The sequence below is a fragment of the Martes martes genome (genome assembly GCF_963455335.1).
Source record: "Martes martes genome assembly, chromosome: 4".
In the NCBI taxonomy this organism is placed as follows: Eukaryota; Metazoa; Chordata; class Mammalia; order Carnivora; family Mustelidae; genus Martes; species Martes martes.
The window spans coordinates 151394576-151419600 of record NC_137891.1 but is presented as its reverse complement, the minus strand read 5'-3'; the positions used below and the strand labels follow the sequence as shown (position 1 = coordinate 151419600).

The 25025-nt window shown below is 36.9% G+C and overlaps 1 protein-coding gene across 2 annotated transcripts in view; it reads right to left on the bottom strand.

Moving 5' to 3' along the window:
- The window catches only part of FAF1 (Fas associated factor 1), a 464195-nt gene that overhangs the window by 403598 nt on the left and 35572 nt on the right, over nt 1-25025 (bottom strand). The gene's annotated exons all lie outside the window — the stretch shown is intronic.

Below are 25025 nucleotides of genomic sequence, written 5' to 3'. Positions count from 1 at the left end.
CTGCGTAATTCCATCTACATGACATTTTAGAAAAGACAAAATTATAAAAACAGAAAACATATTATTACCAGAGGCTTAGGGTAGGAATAAGGGTTGATTACAAGCACCAAGAGGGACATTTGGGGAGCAAGGCAGGACAAAATTTGATTCCTTGATACCATAAAAATGCAACAAAGCAAACAAGACATAAAAAAATGCAATCTTTATTTTAAGCTGAATGAAAAAAACAGGGATAACGAAAGGTTCTAAAATACTAATAAAAGCAGCTAAGAAGACTTAAGATAGGGCAGAAGTTGCACAGGGGGAACAGGAGAGAAAAACTATAGGGGGTAACTGTGAGCCTAACAGCAACAAATATCAGAAAGCACTAGCAAAATATACTTCCTCAATGACATCATCCTTTTTTCCCTCAGAAAAACATGCAGGAGGTAGTTCCAAGAGGCTATCCCCTCCATAAAAACACCTAAAAATGGTGTCAGAATCAAATTTCTCAAAACTCTGGAAATTAGTCAAAAGTTTACATCAACCAAACAAATGCTGATACATGAAAAAGGTACTTCAAAACAGGTGAAAGCTTTGTGACGTTTTTATTTCCCTTTCCCCACTCCTGGCTCTGTGGCAGCCTTGAATATACTAGCCCACATTTCAACAGCTGAACCTTGGTCGCTGGTTCTAGATGGAGCAGAGCAGACTCTGTTCTCAAAGAATTTGTGTTTGTCTGCTGTGACCTGTGCAGGGCTACCTGCAGGACTGACTTAAGGCTCTCTCCTTTATTTTAACAACTTGAAAATCTCTTAGTACAGAAGAGCAGCTATGCAGAGGGCATTCTTCAGAAAAATTTTTAAGGCAAATGAAAAACTCATTGCCACCTGAGAAAAAATATTCCAGTTAAAGAAAACAACAAGATATGCCAAAAACCTGAAAGAAAAATGGCAAAGGTTTCTTTGGGAAATTAGGACATTAAAAAACACTGGGAATTTAGAAAGCCATACATATGTGCAAGGCAAGAAACCTAGTCAGAAAAGACCTGAGAAAACTACTCGCTCATGGCTAGGCTCTGCAGAAACAGGAAGTAAAGACACACTTGTAAACAGCCTAATTGTTAGAGTGCTCCAACACAAAGCCAGTGTGCAAAGACTAAGAAAGGATTTTCTTTCTTCTTTTTTTTCTCTTTTCTCTTTTCTTTTTTCACTTAAGATATTCAAGGAAATCTCTCTCCTACTACTAGCAGACCACAGCTAAAGAAGGAAAGATTTCAGAGACTATTATGTACAGAATATCTGTGCCCCACACCCATATACACACCAAAATTCATATGCTGAATCCCTAATCCCCATTGTGATGGTACTTAGAGATGGGGGGGGGGCCTTTGGGAGATAATCAGGTTTAAATGAGGTCATGAAGGTGGGGCCCTCATAATGGGATTAGTGCCCCCTTATAATGGGATTAGTGCGGCTTATAAGAAAAGACACCAGTGGGTGTTTTCTTTCTCTGTGTCTCTCTGCCTCTCTGTCTCTTTCTCTCTCTCTTTCTCCCTGCCATGTGAGAACTAAGGGAGAAGGTGGCCATCTGCAAGTCAGGAAGAAAGTTCTCACCAGAAACCAATCATGCTGGCAACAGGATCTCACTTTCACCCTTCGAACTATGAGAATATAAATCTTTTCTACGGTATGCTGTCATGGTAGCCAAAGCAGACTTAAGACAGAGACAGCTCATCACCAAAAAAAATTATAAAAATAGTTTAGAAAAGTCAGTAAACAAACAGAAAACAACCCATAGAAAGCTACAGAAAACAACCCACAGAAATCAACAAAAAACAAACCATAGGTGGAGGAGGAAGAATCTGATTTCCAGAGTGACACATTATAATATTTAAAATAATCATTTTTCAAAAAGGAAATTGTAATGTATGCTAAGAAATAAGAAAGTATGACCCATTCAAAGGAGAAACTGACAGAAACTATCTACGAGGAAGAAAAGACATCAGACTTACTGGGCAAAGACTTTTAATCATCATCTTAAATATTCTCAGAGTTCAAAGAATCCATGGACAAAGAGCTAATGGGAACCAACAAGACAATGAGCAACAAATAGAGACTACTGGTAAAGAGATACAAATTAGTTCAAAAGGAATCAAAGAAAAAAAATTCTGGGGCTGTAAAGTACAATAACTGAAATGAAAATTTAACCACAGGGTTTCAATAGCAACTATGAGAAGACAGAAGAAGGATCAGAGAACTTGAGGGTAGATTAAATGCAATTATCGAGTCTGAGAAGCACAAAGAAAAATGAACAAAGCTGAAGAGATATGTAAGACCCCACCAAACGCACCAATATAGTCATAATAGGGAGTTCCCGAATGAGAAGAAATAAAGAAGCAGAAAGAATATTTGAAGAAATAATGGCTAAAAACTTAACTACATTTGGTAAAAAACAAGAAACTACACATTTAAAACATTCAAAAGAGTTCTGAAAGAATAAATGCAAAGACATCCATACCAAAACAATTACAATTGAGAGATCAAAAGCCAAAAGAACCATGAAAGTAGAAAGAAATAAGTACTTCATGCACGAGAGATTCCCCAATAAAATTAACCATTAATTTCTCATCAAAATTATAAATGCCAAAAGGCAGTGGCATGATATATATTTAAAGTACCAAAAAAAGAGGGGGGATAAAGTAACTGGGTTATGACTATTAAGGAGGACATGTGATGTAATGAGCACTGGGTGTTATATGCAACTGATGAAACACTGAACTCTATGTCTGGAACTAAATAATACACTATATGTTAATTAACTGAATTTAAATAAAATAAAACTTAAAAAATAAAAATAAATTTTAAAAATTCAAAATTTTAAAAAACACACACGCACACACAAAAACAAATAATAACCAAAAGCAAAAAACTGATCCTTTACATCTAAAGGGAAAATTAAGACATTCCTAGATGAACAAAGTTAAAGGAGGTTGTCACTATTAGACCTATGCTACAAGAAATGGTAAGGAAGGGGTGCCTGGGTGGCTCAGTGGGTTAAAGCCTCTGCCTTCGGCTCAGGTCATGGTCTCGGGATCCTGGGATCGAGCCCCGCATCGGGCTCTCTGCTCAGCAGGGAGTCTGCTTCCCCCTCTCTCTCTGCCTGCCTCTCTGCCTACTTGTGATCTCTCTCTCTGTCAAATAAATAAATAAAATCTTTAAAAAAAAAAAAAAAAGGAAAGAAAGAAATGGTAAGGAAGTCCACCAGGGGAAACAAAAGGACCCGAGACAGTAACTAGAAACCCTAAAAAGAAATAAATAACACTGGTAAAAGTAATTACATAGATAAATACAAAAGCCAGTATTATTGGGGCTCCTGGGTGGCTCAGTGGGTTAAGCCTCTCTGCCTTTGGCTCAGGTCATGATCTCAGCATCCTGGGATCAAGCCCCGCATCAGGCTCTCTGCTCAGCGGGGAGTCTGCTTCCTCCCTCTCTCTCTGCCTGCCTCTCCGCCTACTTGTGAGCTCTGTCAAATAAATAAATAAATTTTTTTTTTAAAAAGCCAGTATTATTGTATTTTTGGTTTATAACTTCTTTTTTTTACATGATTTCACAAACAAATGCATAAAATAAAATTATAAATTGACATTAATGAGCACAGAATGTATAAAGATGCAAGATTTGATAACAGTATAAAGACGGAGAAATGGAGCTATACAGGAACAGATTTTATACACTACAGAGGCTAAGGGATTTTTATTTTTTTTAAGATTTTATTTATTTATTTATTTATTTATTTGATAGAGACACAGTGAGAGAGGGAACACAAGCAGAGGAAATGGGAGAGGGAGAAGCAGGGTTCCTGCTGAGCAGGGAGCCCAATCAATCCCAAGACCCTAGGATCATGACCTGAGCCAAAGGCAGATGCTTAACGGCTGAGCCACCCAGGCACTCCTGAGCTGGTATTAATTCAAAATAGATCGTTATAAATTGGAGAGGCTATAATCCCTAGAGTAACCACTAAGAAAATAACTTACAGAAATAGAAACGAGAAAGGAATCAAAACAGTACAATACAAAAAAGTCAACTAAACAAAAAGGAGACAGTAAATAATAATGAGATAAATAAATGAGAAAATTGAGGGAAATAAATAAATAAATAAATGAGAAAATTGAGGGAAAAAGAATGACATGCCAAAAACAAAGAGCAAAATATCCGAACTAAAGGCATCCTTATCAGTAATTACTTTAGGTGTAAATGGATTAAACTCTCCAATAAGAAGGCAGAGATTAGCAGAATGGATAAAAAGACATGATCCAACTACATGCTGTCTACAAAAGACTCACTTCAGATCCAAAGACACAGATGTGAAAAGTGAAGAATGGAAAAAATATATGTGCAATTAGTAACCAAAAGAAAGGTTGGATGACTATCCTAATATCAGATAAAGTAGACTTTAAATCCAAAAATTTTATAAGAGAATAAAAAGGACATTATACACTGATAAAAGAAACAATTTATCTTATAAAAATAAGAAATATATACATACCTAATAACAGAGCCTCCAAAGTAAATGAAGAAAAAATTGACAGATTGAAAGGAGAAATAGTTCTATAGTAACAGTTCTACAGTAACAGTAACAGGATACCAACATTCTACCTTCAATACAGGACAGAACTCAAGAGAACATCAGTAAGGAGGGCGCCTGGGTGACTCAGTTGGTTAAGCAACTGCCTTCAGCTCAGGTCATGATCCTGAAGTCCAAGGATGGAGTCCCGGATTGGGCTCCCTGCTCTGCAGGGAGTCTGCTTCTCCCTCTGACCCTCTCCCCTCGCTCTCTGTCTCAAATAAATAGTCTTTTAAAAAAATATATCAGTAAGGAAAGATAGAACTTGAAAAATAGTATAAACTGACTAGATACAATATTTGTAGAATGCTCCACCCAAAAACAACATAAATACTATTTTTCTTAAGTGTTAATGGAACATTTTCTAAGATGAAACATATGAAAACAATTTCAATGAATTTTAAAAGACTGAAATCATACAAAATATCTTATGACCACAAAGGAATTTACACCTGTAAATTATCTGCTTAAAAAAAGATTTAGGGGTGGGGCACCTGGGTGGCTCAGTGGGTTAAGCCTCTGCCTTCAGCTCAGGTCATGATCTCAGGGTCCTGGGAGCAAACCCCACATGGGGCTCTCTGCTCAGCAGGGAGCCTGCTTCCCCCTCTCTCTCTGCCTACCTCTCTGCCTACTTGTGATCTCTCTCTGTCAAATAAATAAATAAAATCTTAAAAAAAAAAAAAAAGATTTAGGGGGCACCTGGGTGGCTCAGTCAGTGGAGCATCCAACTCTTGGTTTCAGCTCAGGTCATGGGATCTCAGGGTCATGGGATCGAGCCCAGTATGTGGCTCTGTACTCAGTGCATAGTCTGCTTATCTCCCTCCCTCTGTTCCTCCCCCGACTTGCGCGTGCGCGCACACACACACACACACACACACAATCTCTCTCTCTCAAATAAAACCTTATATCAAAAAAGACAAAATCAATAATCTAACTTTATACCTTAAAAAACAGAAAAAAAAACCCTAAACTCAAAGCCAGCAAAAGGAAGAAAATAATAAAAATTAGAGACTAATAAGACAAAGAATAGAAAAAAAAGAGAATATCAACAAAAACAAAGATCAGTTCTTCAAAAAGATTAACAAAACTGACAAACCTTTAGCTAGACTCAATAAGAAAAAAAGAGAGAAGACTCAAATTACAAAAACCAGAAGTTAAAGTAGGAATATGACTACTGACCTCACAGAAATAAAAATGAAAATAACACTATGAATAACTGTATGTCAACAAATTAAATAACCTATATGAAATGAAAGAATTTCCTAGAAACATACTATCTACCAAAACTGACTCAGGAAGAAACAGAAAATCCAAACTGACTTATAAGAAACATTATATCAGTAATCAAAAGCATCCCAGTAAAGAAAAGCCAAGGACCAGATGGCTTCACTGCTGAATTCCACCATTTAAAGAAGAATTAACACTAATCCTATAAATCTTCCCCAAAAGACTAATGGAGGAAAACCTCCTAAGTCATTCTATGAGGTCAGAAGCATCCCAGTAACAAAGTCAGACAAAGAGAGCACAAAAAATGAAAACTACAGACCAATATCCATTGTGGATACAGATGCAAAAATCCTCAACAAAATACTAGCAAGCCAGAATATATTAAAGGAGATCTACTCCAGGACTGCAAAAGTGGTTCAACACAGAAGAATCATTACACCCATATAAAGACTGAAAGAAAGACAAAACAAAATCAGTTCAAACAATGCAGAAAAAGTATTTGAAAAATCCAAACTTTCATGATAAGAACACGTAAATTATGAATAAAAGGGAACTTCTTTGACATAAAAGATATTTATGAAGAACCTACAACTAACAGCATACTCAATGATGAAAGACTAAAAACCTTTACCCTAAGATCAAGAACAAGGTAAGAAAACCTACCCTTGCCACTTCTATGCAACATCATATTGGAAATTCTAGCCAGAACAATTAGACAAGAAAAAAAATAATAAAACATATCAAAATCAGAACAGAAGAAGTAGAACTACCTCTATTCCCAGATATGATGATCTGGAAGTCCTAAGGACTACATACTACTACTACTACTACTACTAAATACTACTACTACTTCCACAGGAAGTCCTAAGGACTACACACACACACACACACGCAAGCACACAACTGTTACAGCTAATAAATTCAGCAAAACTGCAGGATAAAAGATCAACACACAAAATTTAGTTGTATACCCATACACTAGCAATGAATAATCTGGAAAGGATATTAAGAAAATAATTCCATTTATGATACAGTCTAAATGAATAAAATATATAGAAATAAATTTAACCAAGGAAGTAAAAGACGTATATACTGAAAACTATAAAACACTGCTCAGCGAAATTTTAAAATACCTAAATAAGCGAAAAGACATCCAGTGTTCATGACTTGGGAGACTCAGTACCATTAAGAGGATAATACTACCCAAAGAAATGTACATATTCAATGCAATCCTTATAAAAATTCCCACAGCCTTTTTTGTAAAATGAAAAAGCTGATCCTCAAATCCAAAGAGAAATGCAAGGGGCCAGAAGAGAGAAAACAGTCTTGCAGCACCTGGGTGGCTCAGTGGGTTAAAGCTTCTGCCTTCAGCTCAGGTCATGATCCCAGGGTCCTAGGATGGAGCTCAGCCGCAGGGGGGGGGCTCTCTGCTCAGCAGGGAGCCTGCTTCTTCCTCTCTCTCTGCCTGCCTCTCTGACTACTTGTGATCTCTGTCTGTCAAATAAATAAATAAAATCTTTAAAAAAAAAAAAATGAAAACAATCTTGAGGGGAAAGGAAAAAAAATCAAAGTCAAAAGACTCGCAATTCTGATTTCAAAGCCACAGTATCCAGTGTGATGCTGATACAAGATAGACGTATGGACCAATATAACAGAAATGAGAGTCCAGAAATAAACCCATACATCTACAGCCAAATGATTTTTGAAAAAGGTGCCAAAACAATTCAATAGGTAAAGAACAGTTAGAGTGAGGAGACAAGTGGATACTGACGCAGTGCCCTTCCCTTTTTCATTATTTATTATTGCATATGCTGGATTTTTCTGGTTCAGTTTTTTCCCCCCAGGAAACTTCCTAAAGTGAGAAAGACCCAGAATATTTCTTCAGGCACCACCAACTAGAGACTGCTGTTAAGTGTCCCTCATTCAGAATTAGTCATTAACAATCAGAAAGTACATTAACTTTTTGGCTCCTATTTTTTCGTATATATCCCTACTGGTCTCTTCATTTCCCATTTCTTGCCTACACCTTTCCTTGAACATATATCTGGTTCTACCCTTGCTTTCCTAGATAATACCGTTTTTTTAAAACAAGGGATATTATTTTATACTACAAGTGAACTCCCTACCATGAAGAAATACATCTTTCAAAATTGAAGTGAAATTCATGTAACATAAAATTAAAGTGTACAATTCAGTAGCAATTTACTATGTTTAGGGTCGTACAACCACCACCTTTATCAAGTTCCAAAACATTTTCATTACTCTGAAAGAAAACTTCATGCCTGTTAACAGTCATTCCCCATTCTTTCTTCCTCCCATTTCCTTGCAATAACCAATTTGCTTCCTATTTCTAGATTTACCACTTCTGGAGGTTTCATATCCATGGAATCATACAATGTGTGACCTTTTGTGTCTGGGTTTTTCCACTTAGCATGTTTTTGAGGTCATCCATATTATAGCATGTATCAATACTTCATTCCTTTTATGTATGTCTTTAGTACATTTTTTATCCATTTATCCATTGATGGGACAGTTGGGTTTCTCTATATTTTGACTATTAAGAATAAACAATGCTATGAACATTTATGTACATGTTTTTGTTTGGATAGAATTTTTTAATTTTCTTGGATATATATATATATTAAGGAGTAGAAATGCTGGGTCATATGGTAACTATGCTTAACTTTTTCAGGAGTCACCAAACTGTTGTCCACAGCATGAATCATTTTACCTTCCCATTCAGTACATGAGGGATCCAATTTTCAATGGTAAATTTTATGTTATGTAAAACTGGCCACAATTTTTTGAAAAAGAAGAAAAGCCCTTTCCCTACTGAATACTTTGGCAACTATCACCAATTAGTTACACCTGGGAATCCATTTATGGACTCTACTGTGTTCTATTCATCTATACCTCTAATCTCCTGCCAGTAAGGATACTGTATTTATAGTAAATCTTGAAAAGAGATAAGTATCTGCTGCTTTTCTAAAAAATTTTAGCTATCATAGGTCTTTTCTTCTCCATATAAATTTAGGATCAGTTTGTCAATTTCTATCCAAAAAGCCAGCTAAGGGGTTGTCTGGGTGGCTCAGTGGGTTAAGCCTCTGCCTTTGGCTCAGGTCATGATCTCAGGGTCCTGGGATCGAGCCCCACATCAGGCTCTCTGCTCGGCGGGAAGCCTGCTTTCCTTCCTCTCTCTCTGCCTACTTGTGATCTCTGCTTGTCAAATAAATAAATAAATAAATAAATAAATAAATAAAATCTTTAAAAAAAAAAAAAGCCAGCTAAGATTTTTACTGGGATTGCAGTGACTCTATAATCCACTGGGGAGAACTGGTATCTTAACAATACTGAGACTTCTGATGAATAAAAATCTGTCCACATAATTTAAATTTTATTTTTCTAGTAAAATTTATCCCATATGTGTTTTAATTTATCTCTAAGTGATTTTTTTAATTTTTTTTAAAGATTTTATTTATTTATTTGACAGACAGAGACCACAACTAGGCAGAGAGGCAGAGAGAGAGGGGGAAGCAGGCTCCCTGCTGAGCAGAGAGCCTGATGTGGGGCTCGATCCCAGGACCCTGAGATCGTGACCTGAGCCGAAGGCAGAGGCTTAACCCACTGAGCCACCCAGGCGCCCCTATCTCTAAGTGATTTTTAAATGCTACTATAAGTGGTATTCTTCTTTTAAAATTATTTTTTAAATTTTTGAAATTATATACTGATTTACTTTCAGTAGCTTTTCTGTAGATTCCTTATGATTTTAACTGCACAAAACCATGTCAATATAACCATAATAATACTTGTTTCTTCTTATTTTCAATTCACAAACTGAATTCTTTTACTTCCTTTCTTTTACTTATTACACTGGATAGAACTTCCAGTAAAATGTTGAATAAAAGTGATGATAGGATAGTTCTATTTTTAACTTTTTGACGCACCTGCATACTGTTTTCCAGCATGGCTACACCAGTTTTCATTCCCACCAACAGTGTAAGAGGGTCCCCCTTTCTCTGCATCCCCACCAACATCTGTTAATTCCTGAGCTGTTCATTTTGGCCATTCTGACAGACATGAAGTAGTATCTCACTGTGGTTCTGATTTGTATTTCCCTGATGCCGAGTAATGCTGAGCATTTCTTGACATGTCTGTTGGCCATTTAAATGTCTTCTTTGGAAAACGTCTGTTCATGTCTTCTGCCCATTTCTTGATTGGATTTTTTTGGTTTTTTGGGTGTTGAGCTTGTACTCTGAAAACTACATAACACTTGCAAAAGAAATTGAGGAAGACACAAAGAAATGGAAAAACATTCCATGTTCATGGTTGGAAGAACAAATACTGTTAAAATCTCTATACCACCCAAAGCAATCTATACATTCAATGCAATCCCTATCAAAATACAAGCAGCATTTTTCACAGAGCTGAAACAAATAATCCTAAAATTTGTATGGAACCAGAAAAACCCCCAAATAGCCAAAGGAATGCTGAAAAAGAAAACCAAAGCTGGAGATACCACAATTCCAGACCCCAAGCTGTATTACAAAGCTGTAATCATCAAGAACTTATGGTACTGTCACAAAAACAGATAACATAGATCAGTGGAACAGAACAGAGAACCCAGAAATGGACTCTCAACTCTATGGTCAACTTATCTTCAACAAAGTAGGAAATAATATCCAATGGAAAAAACAATCTCTTCAATAAATGGTGTTGTTGGAAAATTGGACATCCATATGCAGAAGAATGGAACTGGACCACTTTCTTACACCATACATACATACATACACCAAAAAACTCAAAATTGATGAAAGACCTAAATGTGAGACAGGAAACCATCAAAATTCTACAGAACACAGGCAGCAACCTCTTTGACCTCGGCCATAGCAACAGCTCGGTCTTGCTAGACAGGTCTCCAAAGGCAAAGGAAACAAAAGCAAAAATGAACTACTGGGACTTAATCACAATAAAAAGCTTTTGCACAGCAAAGGAAACAGCCAACAAAACTAAAAGGCCACCTAGAGAGTGGGAGAATACATTTCAAATGACTTACCAGATAAAGGGCTAGTCTCCAAACTTTATAAAGAATTTAGCAGTTATTTTGATTTTGCTATTCTGGCACAGTGTTTGACTGTTTAAGGGTACTTTTATATTTCTGGAACATCCTCCACTTTTATTTACTTGGATATTATCTCTCCCACATAATCTATTCTCCCTTATCGTATCTCTTACTTACCATGTAGCTGCATCTCATTCCAGCCTCTATGTCATCGTTTAAACGCTCTCTATATTTTATTGTGATGATTTTCTCGAATCTACCTCCTATTTCACTTTTTTTAACTATGTAGTTTTCCACTTTACTCATCTATTCAGTTTTTTTTTTTCTTTTTTCCTTTCAGGGCTTTCAGATTCTCTTTATTTTTTCTATTTAACTATTCTATTTCTTTTTTATTTTAAGTAGGCTCCACATGCAATGTGGGGCTGGAACTTACAACCCTTAGATCAAGAGTTGCATGGTCTAACAACTAAGCCAGTCAGGCGCCCACAGTTTCTTTTTAAAATCCATTCTATAACTGTCAACTACACTCTTTCTATCTTATGAATTCTATTCTCTGTTGCTTTACATATTTTAAATATCTATTTCAAAGTCTCTTTGAGATTGTTATCAATTCTTAAGCTGTTAGTTCTTCAGTTTTGCTATCTGCTGACTGTGTGGCTTCTCTGTGGCATGTAATTGCTGACATTAAGTTCATCTTCAGCAGTATTTATTTTCATGCTTTGGGTTTGGTGGTGTCCTTATAAAGTGTCTCTTGCATTTACCTTGGTTGAAACTTTAGGCATTTCATTAGTTCCAGACCAGTTCTTATTGGTCTTATTCTTATTTCTTATTCATTTTATTCCTATTTCTTATTTAAATCCAGAGTCTTAACCTTTTGATACAATCTTGTAGTTCCGGTTTTTTGAGGATGATCCCTTTTCCACCAACATTCCTAAGTCAATACTCTCTTTCTTTACCACATCCCTGAATCTACGGGTAGAATTAACCAGATACTATTTTAGAGACAGATACCAGGCTTTTATAACTCCTTGCTTATACAGGCCTGAGTCTTATTCTTCAACTCCAGGCATGAGATCACTGTCCAGCAATACAGTATCCATATGAAGTTCAAAAGGCCATCTGCCTTCAGCAACTGCCCACTCCAATGGCAGTGGTTTCCCCTTCGAGTTCTAGTATCTGGGCACTCTGCTTTCTTGCTTTCCGGTCTGAACATGTTTAATTTTTTTGTTGTTGCTGCTATTTTGTTCATTGATTTTATTAAGCATTAATAGAGAGAGTCTTTAGCTCCATCTTTCACACTATCTGAAAGTCTATCATTCACTATTTTTCTTTCCTTTTTATAATAAAATTTCTTGAACATAAAAAGAAAAACATCCCATACCCTGGTATACCCCTCCACCCACATTTAACAATTTTATTATTTGCCATATATATTTCAAATCAATTTTTTAAGTAAGAAAAATTAATAGATGGTTTAAGTCCCTAATCCTCTATTTTACAGGCTTTCCTTCTTCCTTCCCTAACAATCTGAGAGTTACATCAGCATATTTTATATTTTTACATTATACATATAAATTCAGATACAAAGTCTTAGATAAATCTTACCAATTTGAATCTATCCTTTAGTACACTATAAAAACCACCAGTGTGTTTTCTGGTATAGACACATCTTAAATATAACTTAATGTGTTTAAGACATCTTTAAATATAAACTTAATAGGCTGTAAGATATTCACACCTTCAATTTTTCCTGGTTTATCAGATTTTTCTTCCAAATCTTCATATTAGTTTGTACGACCACCAGATTTCAATGAGAATGTATCCCCAACTACTCAGCATGGTGCCTAGCACATAGATGTTAAATAAATGAGTAAATCAATGAAGAGAAAAAAATTTGACTATCTTATGGCTACACGTAATGTCACCTTTCTGGTTTCATGTATTTTTGCAGTACATGTACTATATTGCCATCATATCTATACCACTGCATTAGGTCTGATTTGACACAGCAGGGTCTATTTCAGATGATACACATATAAAATTAGTATATACTTCATTTTAAATTTTGATTTATTTTAAGATTTTATTTATTTATTTGATAGAGAGAGAGAGAGAGCAAGCAGGGGGATCAGCAGAGGGAGAGGGAGAAGCAGTCTCCCTGTAGAGCAAGGAACCAGACAGGGCCCAATCCCAGGACCCCAGGACCACAACCCTAGCCAAAGGCACCCACTCAACCGCTGAGCCCCTCAGGTGTCCCAATTTTGAAATTCTGATTTTTTTTATTTTTTAAATTCTAAGTTCACAAATGCATTCACCTTACTGCTTTTCAATTGCTTTCCCCTCTCTCTCTCCATTAAGTGACTGGGTAAGAGGAAAATATTCTAATTTTATACAGCACTAAGTTTTTGAAAAATTTATGCCACTTTAAAAAAAAGGCAAGTGGTATGGAGAGGTTTTAAACATGACTAAAGTGAATTTCTATCTAAATTCAAGGGTTAATTTTTCTTTAAAGAAATAATGTCGGGGAGCCTGGGTGGTTCAGTCAGTGAAGCGTCTGCCTTCGGCTCAGATCATGATTCCAGGGTCCTGGGATAGAGCCACACATTAGGCTCCCTGCTCAGTAAGGAGTCTATTTCTCCCAATCCCTCTGCCTCCCCCCGCCAACTGTGTAGTGGCTCTCTAATAAATAAATAAAATCTTAAAAAAAAAAAAAGAAAGAATGTCAAACAAAGGTCAAAAGTTTCTTTAGCAACCAGCTAGAAAAACAAATTCCTAACACAACATATTGAAATAGACTTTAAGTATTAAACAACTCTCTCCTATATTTTCTCTCATCTTAATGCGTTTTATATTAAAATTATAATTTTATAATTATCTTAGTCATACAATTGCTTTGAGAAGATCATCAAGGAATTGATGGCCTATGTTGACAAGACTGATTGTAACTCTGAAGTTACGGCCTTTGTGACCATCTCAGGCTGGCAGAAGGACAATATGCTGACTACCAGCAGTGAGACACATGGGTTCAAAGACTGGAAGACCAACAGGAAAAAAGGGAATGTGGCAAGCATGACACTGCTAGATGTGCTGGTCTCCGTTAGCTTTTCTCCTCACACCCCAAGCCTGCCCTACCAATAAGCCCTTGCAGGCAGGTTGTACATCTACAAGACTGGGGGCATCATCACCAAGCCCATGCACTGAGTGGAATCAGCCTCTGTCAAGCACAGATTGGTAGTCACCTTTGCCCCCTGCAACATTACCCACAGAGATCACGTCTCTATAGATGCATGCACCTCAGGCCCTGCCCAACTACAACATGGGCCTCAACATGAAAAACACTTCAGTGAAGGGCATCAGGTGGGACTGCAGACAGTAAGAAACAGCCTGCCTTTAGAGGTGGGTAGCTTTGTCTCTCAGGTGACCATTCTTAACCACTCCTGTCACATTATAACCAGCTAGTCACCAGTACTGTCACATGGCCCATATCACCTGCAAGTTTGCTGAGTTGTAGAAGATGACTAACTGCAGCTCAGGCAAGAGGCCTGAAGACAACTCAAAGCTCTGGAGTCCAGGGACTAGCTGGAAAGCATCTCAAAGTGCCTGCCCCTTAGTCACTTTGCTGTGTTATGACATAAGACAAACAACAGCCATTGGGGTTATGAAGGCCATGGAGAAAAAGATAGCTACTTGGCCATGAAAGCGGCCAAAAAGTGAGTGTGTGACAGCTATTTTAAGTCCTTCAAGAGTTGGAGCCTTTAAGTACTGTTTACAAAGCAGTGGGTGCCCACTCTCAAGCACAAGACCATCACTACATGCAAGTTCCCAGAAACACACTCTAGCACTGTGGTAAAGAATGTTGACTTAACTACAGGTATGGCAGGCTGAAAAAATATGGCCTAGAGCCCATGAATATTACTTTATAATGGCTAAAGGTGTGATTAAATTAAGAGTCTTGAGAGTAGTTTATCTTGGATTATCTGAGTGGGCCCTAAATGTGTTTCTTAAAAGACAGAGGCAGGGGCGCCTGGGTGGCTCAGTGGGTTAAAGCCTCTGCCTTCAGCTCAGGTCATGATCCCAGGGTCCTAGGATCGAGCCCCACATCGAGCCCCGCATTGAGCCCCGCATCGGGCTTTCTGCTTAGCAGGGAGCCTGCTTACCCCTCCCCTCTCTCTCTGCCTGCCTGTCTGCCTACTTGTGATCTCTGTCAAATAAATACATAAGATCTTTTAAAAAAAGACAGAGGCAGAGGGAGTTTTGCAATAAACACCTTCACAGAAGAAAAGATGATATGAATACCAAGGCAGAGATTAGAGCTAAGTGCTGACAGAGAAAATTGTCCTGGTGACATCATAATTTGGACTTCAGGTATCCAGAACTATGAGAAAAAAAAATTTGTTGTTTTTAGTCACTGAATGAATTTATGGCAATTTGTTGCAGCAGCAATAAGAATCTAATACAGTAGGCATATATTTAGACAAATATTGAGCAAGACTAAGCTATTTATACAAAGTCACACAAAATTAGAATTCCTAACCTAAAACTTTAGTTTACAAGGAAATGCCATTTAAATATGGTAGAGATTCTTCAGAGATATTCAAACTGTGAAACCTAGACTCCCTAATTTTCCATCAATGTTGCAAATACCACACAGAGGTAGAAAACCAAACCAATACTGAATAAGCACTATTTACCAAGAATACCAAGTAGCAGGAATATTAGAAGTGACTGAAAAGCAAAAATTTAATAAGATATCAAAGTGAACAACATGTATGGCTTTCCCTGAAAACAAACAGAATTTCCTCAAACACACATAAATATATACTGACACATACATACATTTATATCTATTTAGTTAATATCTTCCACTCAAATTCTTTAACAATAGCACCCAACCCTGGTTAGCATTAACCACAGCTTTAAACAAAAAATGATAAAAATAAGACACCTTTAGAGAAAGGCAGTCATATGAGTTGTCATGTATATTAAAAACCCCCCAGATTCACAGTTAATCCCAGGTAAAGACCCAAATAAATAAATAAGTAAATAAAAATCCTTCCTACAGCAAAAGATAAAACCTTGAACAGACTGAAGACATGAAGTTTGCCGTGGCCTCCAAGTACACTCTTATGAATCACTGCCTTCAGAACTGCCAATAGTTTAGATCACAGACAGAAGTTCTGAACTATTCCTAGAATCAATTATTTCCTGAAAGCAAAAGTCTTTCTTCTCTACCCAGCCAAAGATTTCCTTAATATCTAATTCTCTGTATTAAACCCCTTCTTGGGGGCGCCTGGGTGGCTCAGTTGGTTAAGCGACTGCCTTCAGCTCGGGTCATGATCCCAGGGTCCTGGGATCGAGCCCCGCATCAGGATCCCCGCTCAGTGGAGAGCCTGCTTCTCCCTCTCCTTCTGCTGCTCTGACTGCTTGTGTCTCTTGCTCTATCAAATAAATAAATAAAATCTTAAAAAAAAAAAAAAAACCCTTTCTGTTTAAAAACCCTAGAGGTTATTTATTACCTTTGTTTTTTTTTTTACCATATTCTGATTCTGACAACAAAATGGGTCTTCCTTTTCAAATGACATTGAGTGACAGTTGGAAAAAAGCAAAAAAACTTAAGTACAGTAAGCAGTATTCTGTCTTTCAGATTCTAATTTTAATAAAACCATTCACCCAAGTCCCCCTTTAATTATCACCACCACTACTTCTTTTCCTCTCAAAAACAAATAGGTTTTTTTTTTTGTTTCTTTGTAGGTTTTTTTAAAAAATGAGAACGCCCCAACCACCATCATGAAAAAGTTCACTGTCTAGCAAGGCAAATACACATGTAAACAAACAAAACTATAAGAGGATATATGACCCAACAATCACACTAGGTATTCACCCAAAGAATACAAAAATACTAATTCAAAGGGATACAAGCACACCAGTGGTTACAACAAAAGCTAAACTGGAAACAGCCCAAGTGTCCACTGACTGATAAATGGGTAAAGAAGATGTGGGGTGTGTGTGTGTGTGTGTGTATACACATTCTCTCTCTCTCTCTATATATATATATATAAAATATATGTTATATATAATGGAATATTACTCTGCCATCAAAAAGAATGAAATCTTGCCATTTGCAATGACATGGATGGAGCTAGAGAGCATTACGCTAAACAAAATAAGTTAGAGATAGACAATTACCATATGATTTCACCCACATGTGGAATTTAAGAAACAAATGAGCAAAGGGGAAAAAAAAAGAAAGATGCAAACCAAGAAACAGACTCTTAACTGTAGAGAATTGATGGTTACCAGAAGGGACGTCGTTGGGGGGGGATGGGTTAAATAGGTGATGGGGATCAAGGAGTGCACTTATTTTGATGGGCACCAGATGTTGTATGGAAGTGCTGAATCACTCTATCGTACACCTGAAATTAATACTGCATTGTATGTTAACTGAAATTTAAATAAAAACTTTCAAAAAACTAACAAGGACGCCTAGGTGGCTCAGTCGGTTAAGCTGCTGCCTTCGGCTCAGGTCATGATCCCAGGGTCCTGGAATCAAGCCCTGCATCAGGCTCCCTGCTCGGCAGGAAGCCTGCTTCTCCCTCTCCCACTCCCCCTGCTTCTGTTCCCTCTCTCACTGTGTCTCTTTCCGTCAAATAAAATCTTAAATAAATAAAATAGACTGTAACAATATGCAAAATGCATAAAAGAATTTTCAAAAGAGAGTAAATGACTCAGAATCTACTTTCCAGAGAAAGTAGTCCTTGAATAGGCTTTTGAAAGATGAAAGGTGAGTTTCCAGGCAGAAAAAAGGTGGGGAGAAACAATGTACAAAGAAAGCATCATGAATCCATGAAATTATGATATGTTTTGGGGGAAGCAGGTCAAAGTCAAGAACACTGCACCCACATCTTAGTTTCTAAAACTTTTCCCCCATAAAATGAACCAGGGGTCCTTGGAGTAATGTCTGATTCTAGGATTGAGGCAGGCAATATAGAAGATTAGCCTGGAATACCCTGCTGCAGTGCCAGAGAGCATGTAAGTGTTCAAATACAAAACACACACACAACAATAAGGATATGTAAGAAGGATGCAGTCATTCACTGAAAGACCATAGTCAAAACTGGGACATTCAAGCAACTAAATAAATTGTTACTGGATTATAACCCAAAGTATAAAATAAATATCCATGAGTTCTGACTGATACACACACACACACACACACACACGCACACATGCAAATAAGAGGCAAACTTCCCATGTAGAATTCCAAATAATTTTTGTAGATACTCAGTCTTCACAAAGATGGAGTGTAACTTCTCACTCCCAAAGTTTAGGATGCACATAACGACTTCCTTCCAAATAGTACAGTATATAAATGGGAGGGATGGAGTAACTTTACAGTGGAAAAGCAAACTTTATCCCACCCAGGTGATCAAGGTCAGAATCAACAATGCTGTCAAGTAAAGAAAATGTTTATCTATCTCTGTGGTTTTCCTCTCAAAAAACCATCACCCCAGTCTAATCATGGGAAAAACATCAGACAAATCCTAACTGAAAGACAACCTGACAAGTACTCTTGAAAACTGTCAAAATCATCAAAAACAAGGAATGCTAGAGAAACTATAACAGCAAGAGGAACCTAAGCAGACAACAACTACATGTATAAAATCCTGAACAGAAGAGAACATCAAGTAAAAAATAACATATGTTATATAATACCAAGGTTCTAAACGTTCTACTAGTTACATTTATATTGACTTTATATTGACATATAACAGTTTGGCTTTGAAAGCACCTTCCAGGCCTGGAAGAAATTCTTCCACTTTCCAATTAGCTGTTTTCCCCCTTCAGTTTATTGATGACTAACAAAAATGGCTATGCTCTTTGAGACAAAATTAACTTAATAAATCAAGTGTAAAAGTTGTTTTGATGAGTTATAAATATTGTAAATTAATAATCAAAGTTATCTGCTTCTCTAAGTATTACTCAGGGAACTAAATTATCACTCAAAAGCCCAAGAAACCAATAAAAGGTTAGGATTCTAGCCAATTTATTCATAGCCTTTTGAATCAGACATAGAGGTGGTTTCTTCTCCTTCACCCTAAGACCTAGAGATAAGATATAAAAGTTAACGGTCAGAACTCAGCAACACTCAATTTACATAATTCTCAAACTAGGGAAATGGGGCTAATGGAGAACATTCAAAATCATTTGGAACTCCCACACAAAACTCTTACCACTCAGAGCAAACAAGTTATTTATTGTAAGCCAAGCAACTTACATTACCTCGTTAAATCTTAGCAACACTAAAAAGTGAATACCATTATGTCCATCTTAACAATGAGAAACAAATTTCAAGGAGATTAAGATAGCAAATTTTATGATCTGTGTTCTTTACCACAATTTTTTAAATTACGGGGGCTTAGGGGGCAGGCAGGGAATAGTGGCAATGCTACACAAGTTGGACTTGAGACACATTTCTATTCACAGTTTACACAAATTAAACCCAATGCTTTTGAGGCAACTGTAAGATTTTCAGGATGCACTGTCCATCGGTTAGAACCGTGGGCCTAGAATTTTATTTTTGGTAGTCATCATCATATGGTTCATAAGTGAAGCCACTGGCATGGATGACATTACCCAAGTAGAGGACTGAGAATGGAACTTTATTAGTTTCCTATTACTCCTATAACAAATTACCACAAAACTTAGTAGCTTAAGGTAACACGAATTTATTATTTTAGACTATTTTAGACTACTCCAGTAGGTCAGATGTCCTAAATAGATATCTACAGGGCTGCTTCACTTCCGGAAGCTTTTCTTTTTCTTTTCTTTTTTTTTTTTTTAAGATCTTATTTATTTATTTATTTGACAGAGAGAGAGAGAGAGAGAGAGAGAGCGATCACAAGTAGGCAGAGAGGCAGGCAGAGAGAGAAGGGAGAAGCAGGCTCCCTGCTAAGCAGAGAGCCTGATGCGGGGCTCGATTCCAGGACCCTGAGATCATGGCCTGAGCCAAAGGCAGATGCTTAACCCACTGAGCCACCCAGGTGCCCGACTTCTGGAGGCTTTAAGAAAAAATGTTCACTTGCTTCTGGAAGCTACAGGCTTCTGGAAGCTGCCCTCAATCTCTGGTGCCTGGTCTTGCATTGCAAACCCTTTTATCTCTCTGCTTTTGTTGTCAAGCCACCTTCTCTCTAAATTTCACCCTCTTGCCAACCCTTATAAGGACCCTTGTGATTACATTGGGCCCATCTGGATAATGAAACATAATTTCTCCATCTAAATATCCTTAACTTAATCATCTTCAAAGTAGCTTTTGTCATGTAAGGAAATATATTGATAAATTCTTAAGACTGGGATATGAACATCATTAGGGAGCCATTATTCTTCCTATCACAAGAACCCTGAGGAAAATTTAAAATAAGACATTTTACAGGCTTCCTTGTTTATTGTAACAGAACCACCATTCTCCCACTCATTAAGACATAAACTTTAATCATCTCTCAATCACTCCTTCATAACTTCTAATCTCTCTCCTCTTCAGACACCTAATTTTGATCACTCTTTCTTAGGGATTTTTTTTTTTTAATTCACATCTATTCTACTCCATGTCACTACACTCATTTAGATTCTCAGTACCAAATATCTGAAATATTATGATAGTGTTACAGTACCCTCTGCGTGTTCTGTATTTTCCTCTTTTGGTCCATTCTACCCACCAATATTGGATTAATCTTTGTAAAATACTGCTTTAGCCATTTCACCTCTTCTATTGAAAAATCTTTCATGGTGGTGCCTGGGTGACTCAGCTGGTTTAGCCTTCAGCTCAGGTTAGAACCCCAGGGTCCTGGGATCAAGCCCCATTCAGCGGGGAGTCTGCTTCTTCCTCTGCGCCTCCCCTCTGCTTGTACTCCCTCTCTGGCTCTTTTTCTCTCTCAAATAAATAAATAAATAACTTTTTAAAGTCTTAAAAAAAAAAGGAAGGAAAAAAATCTTCAATAGTATTCAAAGCCTATCTACAGTCTGGCCTCTGCAAACCTATTCCACGTGACTATAGTTAATTTTGTCCCCCAACATACGACATGCATATGAACCCTCTGATTCCCATTTTGATTTTCCTATCTACATTGTTATCTATCCCTTCCGTCCTTAACCTTATCTTTAAGACTGAGCTATCGTTTGTCCATCATTATGTAGCTTTCTAACTTCTACAGTATTTAGAATATACATGACACTTGACAATTAGTATATGCAATATTATAAACTTTTTTCTGTATACAGCATGGTGGTTTCAGATGCTGTTTTCTCAAATTAAATTTTCCCAATCAGTTCTCTTTCCGCTTTCAACTGCCAACTGAGATTATCTTGTTTGAATATTACTAAGCTACTCAATAGGTAGAGATCTTCATTGTCCCCCGAGGAATAATTCAGCTAAAGAATGGAGAAAGAACAATGTGGGGGGTTTGGGGGGTAGGAGAAGAATAAATGAAACAAGATGGGATCAGAAGGGAGACAAACCATAAGAGACTCTTAATCTCACAAAACAAACTAAGGGTTGCGGGGCGGGGCGGGGGGAGACAGTGGTGGGGTTATGGACATTGGGGAAGGTATGTGCTATGAAGTGTGTAAACCTGGCGATTCACAGACCTGTCCCCTGGGGCTAATAATACATTATATGTTAATTAAAAAAAAAAAAAGAATGGAGAAAGAAGCAGAAAGAAGATGGCAGATCTGAAAAAAGAGTATGAGGTAATCTGAATCTACATTCTTTGACAGCAAGGAAATGTGATTTTCATGTATGTTGCATTACCATCTCTGTGGATAGCTGGGGCTTTAGCCACCATACTGGAACACCCCCCTTCCTAGATGACTGCCTGGATGCTTCAGGATGTAATGCTGTGTAATGGGACCTGGGTTATAAAAAAGTCCTGCATAATATATAAAGTAACTGAGGACCTGTCCTACTTCTGAAGAAAACCTCAAGGAATGTGACTACAATCATAGCTATTACTCAAAGAATAAAGTAGGACACATCTTGGGGCCTATGACATCAAAGAAAGGGAGCACCTGATGAGTTAATTTTACTTTGACAAGATGATGGAAGTAAAGGGCTTATACAAGTATAATCATATTTTGGCTATTCTCTGTTTCATGAATTTTTTTTGTTATTTCTATTGTTAGATGTGCTGGTAATTATACTAAGCCAATGATTATCAAAAAAAAAAAACTTAGTATTTCTCAATCATACAGAAATGAGACTATCATATTTGCCACATGGTATGTTGTAGAAAGACTCTGACAAGGTGAGGAGCCTATAAAGTTAGTTTTCATATACCTAGTGATTTAGAATTAGGAGATAATGGTGCCTGCCACTTGTGAATGGAGCTCTTTTTGGTTTCCCTGACTCCTCTGATGAGTGTGTCAGAGGACAAAAAAATTACTACACATTTGTAACCAAATAATTTATCCTGGAAAATGTTCCATGTCCACTTGAAAAGAATATATATTTTGTTGCTTTGGGATGGAATGTTGTGTGTTTGTCTGTTAGGACCATCTAGTCTAATATGTTGTTTAAGGCCAATGTTTCTTAATCTATTTTGTCTAGACAGTCTATCCATTGACAACGCAGGGTACTAAAGCCCCTACTATTATTGCATTACTGTCTATTTCTCCCTTTAGGTCTGTTAATATTTGCTTTATATATTTAGATGCTCCTATGTTAGGTGACAAGTATCTACAAATATTATATCCTCTTGTCAGATTTATGCCTTTATCATTATTATATAATGACCTTCTTTGTGTCTTCTTCAAGTCTTTGTCCTGGAGTCTATTTTATCTAAGTATAGCAACCTTGGCTTTCTGTTTCCATTTGCATGGAATATCTTTTTCTATCTCTTCACTTTCAGTCTACATGTGTCCCCAAAGCTAAAGTGAGTCTCTTGTAAGCAGCAAATAGTTGGATCCTGTTTTTGAATCCACTCAGCAACTCTGTCTTTTGATCATAGAATTTAGTTCATTTACATTTAAAGTAATTATTCAGGTATTAGACTTACTGCCATTGTGTTAATTGTCTCCTGGCTATTTTGTAATTCTTTTGTTCCTTTCTCCTTCTCTTGCTCTCTTCCTTTCTGATCTGATGATCTTCTCTAGTGATGTACTTAGATTCCTTTCTACTTTTTGTGTATCTACTCTAAGTTTGCGCTTTATGGTTACCATGAGGCTTATATAACATATTTTTAACAGTCTATTTTAAGCTGAAAACAACTTAAGTCTGAATGCATTCTAAAGTTCTACATTTTTACTCTTCCCCTTCCTATATCTTATGTTTTTAATGTCATAATTTATATTTTCACCTGTGTTTCCATTAAAAAACTATTGTAGCTATTTTTACTATTTTTGTCTTCTTAATCTTCATACTAGATTTATAAATGATTAACCCATCACCATTACATTAGATCATCCTGAATTTAACCATATATTTACCTTTACTGCTGAGATTTACACTTTCATATGTTTTCTTGTACAAATTAACTATCATTTCAGCTTAAAGAAGTTCCTTTAACATTTCTTGTAAGGCCAATCTATTGGTGATAAAATCCTTCAGCTTTTGTTGTCTGAGAAACTCGTTATCTCTTCTTCAATTCTGAAGAACAGTTGTGCCAGGCAGAGTATTCCTAGTTGGCAGTTTTTCTTTCACCACTTTGAATATATCCTGCCACTCCCTTCTGGCCTGCAAAGCACCTGCTGAAAAATCTGCTCACAGTCCTGTTGGGGTGGGGGGAACCTCCCATGTACATAACAAGTTGTTTTTCTCTTTTTACTTTTAAGAGTCTCTCCTTACCTTTAACTTTGGCAATTTGATTATTACCTATCTTGGTGTGGGTCTCTTTGGATTATCTTATTTAAAACTCTCTGGATTAATGGATCTGGATGTCTGTCTCCTTCCCCAAGTCTGAGAAGTTTTTAGCCACTATTTATTTTTGTTAAGATTATTTATTTATTTATTTATTTGGGGTGGGGGGGAAGAGAGAGGATGAGAAAGAGAGAGCACAAGCAGAGGGAAGGAGCAGAAGGAGAGGAAGAAGCAGACTCCCTGAGCAGGGAGCCCAATACGGTACTAAATCCTAGGACCTTGTGATCAGGACCCGAGCTAAAGGCAGACACTTAACCAACTGAGCTACCCAGATGCACCTTTTAGCCACTATTTCTTCTCTTCTCTTTCTTGAGATCCCCATAATATAAATATTGATTTGTACAATAGAATACTATTCAGTAGTAAAAAGGAATGCATTTCTGATTCATGCATCAAAGTGGGAAAATCTCAAAAACATTATGTTGAGTGAGAATAGGAAATAAGAAAAATATATATGCTATACGATTCTATATACATAATATTCTATAGTAGAAAAAACTCATCTATGTCAACAGAAATGAGAATAGCAATTGCTTCTAGATGTTGGAGAAATGACAGGAAAAGACATGAGGAAACCTTTTAGAGTGATAGGAATGTTCTATACCTTAATTGGAGTTATGATGTCATGAATATACTTTCATTGAAATTTATAAAACTATATTATTAAGATCTGTATCTTATAAAAAAGTATACCTCAACAACAAAAAGGAGTAGTATAAAAAAAAAATAATGAATAACAGGTCTCCCCAACCTTATTTCACTTCATGCCTTCATTTTTTCATTCAACAAGTATTTACTGAACATCAACTGTGTTCTAGGTTCAGGAGATACAGTGAATAAAAATATAGAACATGTTGCTCTCATTACACATGCATTGTGAAGGGGTGATACAGACAATAAACAATGTTTAAATATTTTAAATACACACATATTTAAGATAACGATAAATTAAGGATTAAAGCAGGGAAGGGGGATATGAAACACTGGGAAGGGATTGAAATTTCTAACAGATTGGCCAAGTAAGACCAACATTAAGAAGGTAACTCTGAGGAGAAAAAAAAAAAAAAAAGAAGGTAACTCTGGGGGATGCCTGGGTGGCTCAGCCAGTTAAGTATCTGCCTCCAGCTCAAGTCGTGATCCCAGAGTTCTTGGATCCAGCGCCATGTCAGGCTCCCCACTCAGCAGGGAGCCTACTTGTCCCTCTCCCTCTGCCTCCCCCCATGCTTG